Consider the following 8,914-nt stretch of genomic DNA (forward strand, 5'->3'; position numbering starts at 1 on the left):
ATGCTTTAAATATGAAAAGGTCTAAACTTATTTAACTAAAATATTAATAACATAAATGTATACAGTTTTATTCATATACCTATGCAAAGATGTATATATAAGGAAGTTCATTACAGATTGATCATGAGAGAAAAAAAAAATACCTTGATGATACCAAAATAGCAAAAAACAAGAAGTTGAATAAGTTACAATTTATACAACTAGACACTGTAAAGCTATTAAGGGGAGAAAAAGAGCATACATATATGTGCCGATATAGAAATATTTCCAAGATGCATTAAGTAATAAACCACAAAACTATATGTTAGTAAGGTATACTTTACAAAAGGGAGAAATGCTGTTATCTTTATATATTTTTCATGAATATTGTAGGAAAGGAAACAGTTTCTTCTTTAAGTTTCCTAGTCAGTTCTAGAATTAAACTGATATGTAACAGATTAATAGGAGAAAACATGTAGATACTATTGAATATTTTTATGTGCACATGGGAGTCCTTAAAAAGAAAATGAAGGCCAGAAGGAGCCATCAAGCGCAAAAGCTTAAATACTTTTTGAAACAAAGAACAATAACTTATGGGAATGTGACAAGACAAAGGGGTTTGGTCTAGGGAGAACAAGTTGTGAGACAGTGACTAGGAAATTTATGCAGAAAACTAATGAAAGGTTAAGTGCTATTTTAATAGGTTTAATAATTCCCTGTACAGATTCATTTGGTGTCAACTTCCAGTCTCTAGTAATAAGAATATTTTCCTCTTCCTGCAACATAGAGGGAAACTTTAGGAAATTTTATGGCCTGCTTTTATGTAGGAAGGGGATGTCAGAGAGCCCTTTCTGCATCTGCTCTTTCTCAAATGCTTGCAGCTCAAAGTAACCAATAGGCCAAAAGGTATATTGTGGGATAGCATGTTCTGAACCCCTTCAGGATAAAAGCATCTGAAAAACATTCAAACAAAAAAAATTGCAGTAGCCTTAGAAACAGAGAATTTATTTTTAAAATAATCTAAAATAATTTTGATCACCTAAAAATAAGGCAAAAACTAATTATTCTTTTTTAGTATTTATTTTCTTCTCTGCCTGTTTTGTTGATCAGTTCTAAAAAGGTTCATAGAGGGCCAGCTAACTACTATATTTCCCAACCTCTCTTGCAGCTAAATAGGACATGTGGTACCTAAATTCTTGCAAAGAAAAGTGAGCAGAAGTCAGGCATGAGATTGCCTGGGTGTTTCCTTTTAACAAAATTGCTTGTTTTGTATCTCCTGATCTTTCTTCTTTCTAAAAGTCTATGTGAGATGGACTTTATCCAGCTTCGACCATGCAGATGAGGACATACCTAGATGACAGAACATTATGAGGCTGAATTGAGCATCGTGGAGCTGAGCTATATACTTTTTTTCTTCATCCATTAGAACTGGTCCCCGCAAGAGGAATAAATACCTATCTTTTGTGAACTCTTGCATTTTGAAATCTTTTACAGCAGGTTGGCCCAACAAAGATAGAATGTATTGCATTTTAAATATAGTTTAAAATTTTTTAATTTAAGATAAAAGAAACAAGTAAATAATAAGATGATGAAAGTGTCAATCCTGTTATATATTTGTACAATATGCATATGTGAAACTTCCATTTTAGAATGGCATAGTAACTTACCAGTTGGTTTTTTCTAACTCCTGTACTTTAATTTCCAAATTGTTTTTAATGCAATTATGTAAAATATAGAACCATTATATCCTAAGGAAGAACTTAGATTCTTCTAAAAATTTCATTTCAGTGATTTTTTTCATACTTTCTTTTCATTTTCCCAGACAACCCTCTCATAGAACTATATTTTATCTTAACAGCTATGATATTGTCACTTGTTTACTTCTCATCAGATAATGGACTTTTGGTTTCTGATTAGTTTTACTCTATTCTTGAAAGAAAAATGTCATCCTCAGGCTAACATATCTTACTGATAGCTGTCAGTAACATAACCCTTGGCACCATCCAATATTACTCTAACGACTTCCACAAAACACTGCAAACAGGCTAGCTGGATTCAAAATAGCATTCATAATGTTTTAAAAGATTTCTAATAACTATGGTCTACACATCTATGACATTCTTAATTTGCAGGAAACTTACATGGCTTATGAATCAACTTAATAATCAAGTAGTACACAAGTCTTTCAGAGAAGGAAAACTCTGACTCCAAAAAACCTCCACTGCCTTGCGGCATACCTCTTCAGGGGAAAGGCTAAGGGAGTAAACCCCGACAGAAAATCCGGAGCCGGAGTCCCTAAGGCGGTTTGACGTTGTAGTCAACACCGGCAACTCCTGCGGCGCACCTGAAGCCAAGCTGTATTGACTCCGTCTTTCCCTTGGACCCTTCAGCTGCGAAGAGAGGGGGGGTCTGCTGCATGGGCAACAGCAGACCCTCCATATCACCCTGCCCAGGCTCTGTAGCTTCAGCTTCACTGGAGAGGACACTCCAGCGTCATCGCAAGATGTCGATTCAACATGGGAGGAGACAGATACCGTGTCACTCCCGAGTCGGACTGCACAGCTATTCTCGGCGGTGCAGATAGACTCTTAAGAAGCTACACCATCGTCTCTCGAGACGGACGGCTGCCGATACGATACACAAGTCTTTATACCTAGTATCATTATCAAAATTAGTATGGTGTCATTTACTTCCATCTAATTCTTCTAAAGATAAAAAATTTTGTTTTTAATTTTAATTTTATTTATTTTTTATTTTAGAGAGAGGAGAAGGGAGGGAGAAAGAGAGGAAGAGAAACATCGATTGGTTGCCTCTTGCATGCCCCCAACCATGGGCCGGGCCCATAACCCAGGCATGTACCCTGACTGGGAATTGAACCAGTGACCTTTCAGTTTGCAGATGACCCCCAACCCAGTTAGAGCAAGATAAATTATCTTCTATCCTGGAACTCCTCTTGTACAGTAATATCAGAGTTTTCAGCAACATTTAGAAACAGAGAAATTTCTGTTCCTAAAACTCAATATTAGATAGACCATTGCTGTGATTAATCCCATATTTATAATGTGCTTATTTATAGAGCCTCCTACATATAAAAGTAAATTTTTTCAGAGAGTCTTTATATGAACATTTCTGCTCTTTATTTTATCATGAATTTAATAATAAACTTACATAATTGTGAGAAGGTTTTCCATTTGTTAAAAAAAATGAAATAAGAAACCTCACAATAATGGATTGGTAGAGAGCTGAATCCTTTTATGCTTGAATAATTCCACCTAATCTCTACAATTCACTTTGACTTTTTGATGTTATCAGTGTTGAGTTTATTTTGAAATTCAAAAGAAATTTTTAAAAATTGGCAAAAAGTCTTCTAAAGAAAGGTAAAGCCATTACATATATACATATGCAGTTATATACATACATACATAATGTGTGTAATTACATATGTTATATAATGATAAAAAAATAAAGGCTATTGTACACCTCTAAGTTTAAATAATACTCAGAACCAAGATATGGTCAATGAAGATGAATAGGAGGTGCAGATGTAAGAAATACTGAGAAATTAAATCCATAATGATGGATAACTTACTGAATATGGATGAGATTAGAAAGAGGTCAAGAAAGGCTATGAGCCTTTACATTTGGCAAACATAGATGACAAAGGAAATATAAAGTAAACATTTAATAAATGAAAGGAAAGCCATGTCTACCTGAGCTCAAAGTAAAATGGGGAGGTACAGCAGGACTGTTAAAGGAGTTCGATAAATTTGGGAATATTGTTAATCATAGTAGATATTCAAATCCTTGTATTTGATTTACTTGGAATCATTTTTGTAGAAGGAATTTCAAAGATTCCTACAACAAATGTTTACTTGAACATTTAGTGTTGGAGTTTGGGAAGGACTTTTTCTCAAAAGGAAATATAATTATTTAAGAACTCAAATACAATAGATATTAAGTGAATTATTATACTATTTTTTAAAATAAAAGTTAGATCACTTTTATTTAGAGATATACGGAAAAATAATTTGAGCAGACAGAATTTATGAGAAAAACAGTGCTCTGCTTTTTCACCCCAACAAATGTTCACTGCCTTGAATCATTAAAATTTTTGTCACTGACCTATGAAGATACAGAGATTCAAAGGCTTTAAAACTTTTATAGCCATTTGAAAATGTGTTTTGAATAAAATAATAATAATAATGAATCAGAGTTTAGATTTTATATTTATCTTATATTTATAGCAATTTATGTTTTTATATTACAGTGTGGGACTAGGAATAAGAACTTAAAATAAGCAAACAAACAAAAAAAGAAATATAGCCCTTCACCACAAAAAGGTTAAGGAGGAAATCAAAGGGAAAAGAAATTGGGAAAACTGTAACAGCATAATCAATAAAATATACTTTTAAGAAAAGGTTAAGAAGCACTGTATTACAAAATGGAAAACATTTTTACATAAATGTAGAGAGCAATCCAAGGTTTTTGCAAAGCAAAGCATTACACATGTTCTGAGATCAGATCATAGTCTAGTTTCATCGAAGTACAGTGTGTATAAAGATTTGAAGGTACAGAAGTTTGTAAATTAACTTTAGGCTATCATGTAGGAAGTCTTTTTTCTCACTTATTTTATTTTATTGTTGTTTAATTATACTTGCCCCAATTTATCCCCCATTGCTCTCCCCTGCCCTGCCCACTCCCTCTACCACAGCCAATCCCTACCCTGTATTCCATGTCCGTGGGTCCTCTATACTTGTTCCTTGGTTAGATCCTTCCCTTTCTTTCCCCCATTATCCCTCCCTCCCCTCTGGTCACTGTCAGTTTGTTCCTTATTTCCATGTTACAATACTACAGTTAAATTAAAGAGAACTCTCCTAATCTTTGGCCAAGAAAAATGTAAGACCATAGCACAGACAACAGGCAGATTCTGGCTCTAAATTTCTCATAGAGATACAATTCTAACTAGTGATCTTTCTTTTGTCCCCTTCCCACTTTTTCATTATGTATCAATACAAAGCTGGAAGGAATAGCCAATGTCAAGTATTCAATAGTATGTTATATTCTGGTATATTTCCTTATAAAGCCAATGATTTGGGGGTAAATGTATTACCTTTAACCCAAGTTTTATCAAGCATCTCAGAAAATGAGGTTTTGAAGTTAAATATCAGGTATTGCAATGCAAGTTTGAGTCATCACATTACTTTTCATATCAGAACAACGTGAGTTTCCATTCTTATTTCTTATTCCCAAACTACTGATTATGTTCCCCCTGGCTGGTTTGGCTCAGTGGATTGAGCGTCAGCCTGCGAGCTAAATGTCGCTGGTTCGATCTTCCAGTCAGGGCACATCAGAGAAGGAAAACTCTGATTCCAAAAAACCTCCGCTGCCTTGCGGCATACCTCTTCAGGGGAAAGGCTAAGGGAGTAAACCCCAACAGAAAATCCGGAGCCGGAGTCCCTAAGGCGGTTTGACGTTGTAGTCAACACCGGCAACTCCTGCGGCGCACCTGAAGCCAAGCTGTATTGACTCCGTCTTTCCCTTGGACCCTTCAGCTGCGAAGAGAGGGGGGGGTCTGCTGCATGGGCAACAGCAGACCCTCCATATCACCCTGCCCAGGCTCTGTAGCTTCAGCTTCACTGGAGAGGACACTCCAGCGTCATCGCAAGATGTCGATTCAACACGGGAGGAGACAGATACCGTGTCACTCCCGAGTCGGACTGCACAGCCATTCTTGGCAGTGCAGATAGACTCTTAAGAAGCTACACCATCATCTCTCGAGTCGGACAGCTGCCGACGACGACTGATTATGTTGAGAGAGAGAGAGAAAGAAAGAAAGAAAGAAAGAAAGAAAGAAAGAAAGAAAGAAAGAAAGAAAGAAAGAAAGAAAGAAAGAAAGAAAGAAAGAAAGAGAAAGAAAATGAAGGGCATATACTTTTGTTTTAAGAAGTATACATTATGGTTTATTAATGGACACTATATTTTATGGATAAAGACAAAACAAAAAAACTACCAAGAGAGAAGGAGAAAAGCCTTTAGGGGACGCCAGATTCCTGAACACTTTTGATTTGTGAATTCAAGCCTTCACGTAAGTCCCAGTAAAGTGAGTATTTTGTTATGATATAAACTTCAAAAATACGATCTAAGTTGCAGTAACTGAATCAGGTTTTTCCTTGGCAGTTAGTCAAAAATAGCTACTAGAGGATATGTAAGCCACCATGAAGACAGCCATTCTAAAGAGCCCACTCGATGCTCTCCTAAATTCATTTGTTTTTCTTTTTGTTCTATTACAATATTCATAACAGTGAAGTTGCATCAAAGCATACAAATACTTGATTAGGAGAAATCATGGAGATTCTTTTCTGAGCTACTCCTTATATCTTGAATGGTTAAGGGGAAAATAAAAAACATCTGATACTGTATCTTTGCCACGCAATGGTTTTAAACTTCATCTCAACACCTGTGCCTTCAATCTAAAATGACTTTGAAAGAGATTCAGCATAACTTTTTATTTGAATCAATGCAAAAAAATAATGAACAAAAGAAAAACCAACATTTTATTTCTTGCAAGTTCATTTGATAAACATAAGATGACTGCAATATGTTTTTATTTCTATTAAGGCACTTTGATAGTTTAGTTGCATTAATGGACATATGTTTTTCAAACCAGTCTCCAAAGTTACTTGTTGTTCATTATCTCTTATGGATCAGAGTGGCTATTGTTTTTTGGAGGAAAACATTACACATTGACTTCATCAGTATTAATTAAAAAAAAAAATAATAATCCCCTGGATTCAGAGGCACAAATTGATAGTTACAGAATAGTCATAGGCATGTAAAGTGCAACATACTATAGTCAATAATATTGTAATAACTATATATAGTGTCAGATGGGTACTAGATAAGGTGATTATTTTGTAAGTTACTTATAAAAGTCTGATCACAGGGTTTTACACCTGAAATTCATACAATATTCTATGTTAACTGTAATTTAAAAATGAAAATAATATTTTAAAAAACTCTTCTGAAGTGATGTTAATAAAGGATATATATTTAAAGTGAATTTCTTAACTCATATAGAAATATAAAATGAATATGTGCCCAAAATTTTATTTAACTAATTAATTAATGAGGGGAACCAGGAAGATATTACAACTGGTTCAAAGGAGAATTCAAACAACTCACACATGTAAAGGCAATCATGAATGTTGAAATAAACAGGAAAATAGATGTGAATTTAAATAATATCCAAGGGATAATAATTGGTTGCATCCTACTGGACAAAACTTATTTTTATTTCTAGAGACAAGAATTATTTGCATTGGTAAATATCTCAGAGAGGATGAAAGCAGCAGGACCAAATAGAATCAGAAAGCCAGGAAAATATGCTACCCAGGACGCTCAGTAATTATTGTTCTTTGTCCATTGAATGCTTTTGACAATTTTCCCCTACAGTCCTATCAACAGAAGCCTTCTATTTTTGTATGTTGTGTTTTGTTGTAGTTATTGGTTTTTTCCTCCCAATTTATCCTAAAGTAAGAAAAAAAGAGTCAAGTTTCCTTAGAAGTGGAGTTTCAAATTAATTGCTTTTCAAAAAGTATAGTTGCTAAGCATTTGAGAAAGGGATGTATTAGGTCACTGTAGTCTCTGTAGCTAACATCATTTGGTGGCACTTTTAACTAGCTATATGTTGTTTGTACCATTTTCTTCCAATTCTCAATATGGAAAAAGTGATTATTTTAACCTACCACCATTTACAGGCACTTAAAAGATCATGTTTGTTTTAGGAAATCTGCTTGACAGCCTGTGATGTACAAGATACATCCGGTGTGACATGGCAGTAGGGTGTAGAGTGGACATAGAGCCTCTCCGGTTAGTATGTGGGAGTGTCAGAAAGCAGAGGGATGTTTAAGCAGCAAATGGCTTCTTGGAGGGGGCCCATACCTTACTATGGCTACCCTACCTACCTTACACTGTCAACTAAAGCTCTGATTGAATACAGTCTTGGGTTGATTGGTGCCCTCTGAACAGGATCTAGTAGTTTCCAGAAAGGGCCTATTAAGCAGGCATCCATGATCCCCGGAAACTTGAAAGGGATCCCACAAGGCTGAGGGGCTGTCTCGTTTACTCCGCTGAGCCATATTGGTTGATTAAGTTTGAGGGTCTTATATGAAATGCTTTGGGGGAGTTCACACTGTGAGACTGGCAACACGATACTTCTTTTTCTGACTGGCTTCCCCAGGGCTCTCAAGTCAAAATCTTGCACTTGCACTCATTTCACTTAAGATATTACAAGAGCAAGAACCCCTGAGGTCTCATTGGCTTGTTCTGAAATGTGTCTTTGCTGCCAAAAATTTATCTTCTTTAACAGAGGCCTATAGCCTCCCACCTATCTTCCCTTCAAAAGACTGTGCAGCTGTGAATCTGACCTCATATGCTATCCTTCTGATACCCAGGGAACATCTGACTCTGTGACTATAATCATTCTGATTCAGATAATTGCATGCTAGGCTTAATAGTGGGTACCAGCCACAAATGTGATAATTTCTTCTTTCTGCAGCCTCATACAAAGAACTAATTTGTTTCATGCCCCCAGCAACAGGTGAATGGTACAAAACATGAGTAATTCATACATGGAGAGAAAGGCACACTTCTATGGATAAAATGGGTGACAGAGAAATGATCCATGTGAACAATTACTAAATTTGCATTAATCATTCTGGGATGGATGCTCTCATTGTATGTGTCTTGGGAAATTTGGCAGAGGAAAGCTGTTGCTTAGAGGATAAAAATAGCTTTATTCTCGCCATCTTAAGCCTGAGCATGGGAAAACTCAATTCCCTTGCCAACTTCGTGAAACCCCAGTCCAAGGCACTGGAGTGTCACTTAAAGCCCTCCAATTCTTAATCAAATTTCAAGTTTTTCTTTTCCCAATATT

General features: G+C 35.7%; 1 pseudogene; it reads right to left on the reverse strand.

Annotated features, from left to right (window-relative positions):
• LOC150021275 (RNA-binding Raly-like protein) overlaps positions 1-8,050 on the reverse strand; it is a 93,589-nt pseudogene extending 85,539 nt beyond the window's left edge.
• Positions 8,051-8,914: the final 864 nt, after the last annotated feature.

Source organism: Furipterus horrens, unplaced genomic scaffold (assembly GCF_987537825.1).
Source record: "Furipterus horrens unplaced genomic scaffold, mFurHor1.1.pri manual_scaffold_1, whole genome shotgun sequence".
In the NCBI taxonomy this organism is placed as follows: Eukaryota; Metazoa; Chordata; class Mammalia; order Chiroptera; family Furipteridae; genus Furipterus; species Furipterus horrens.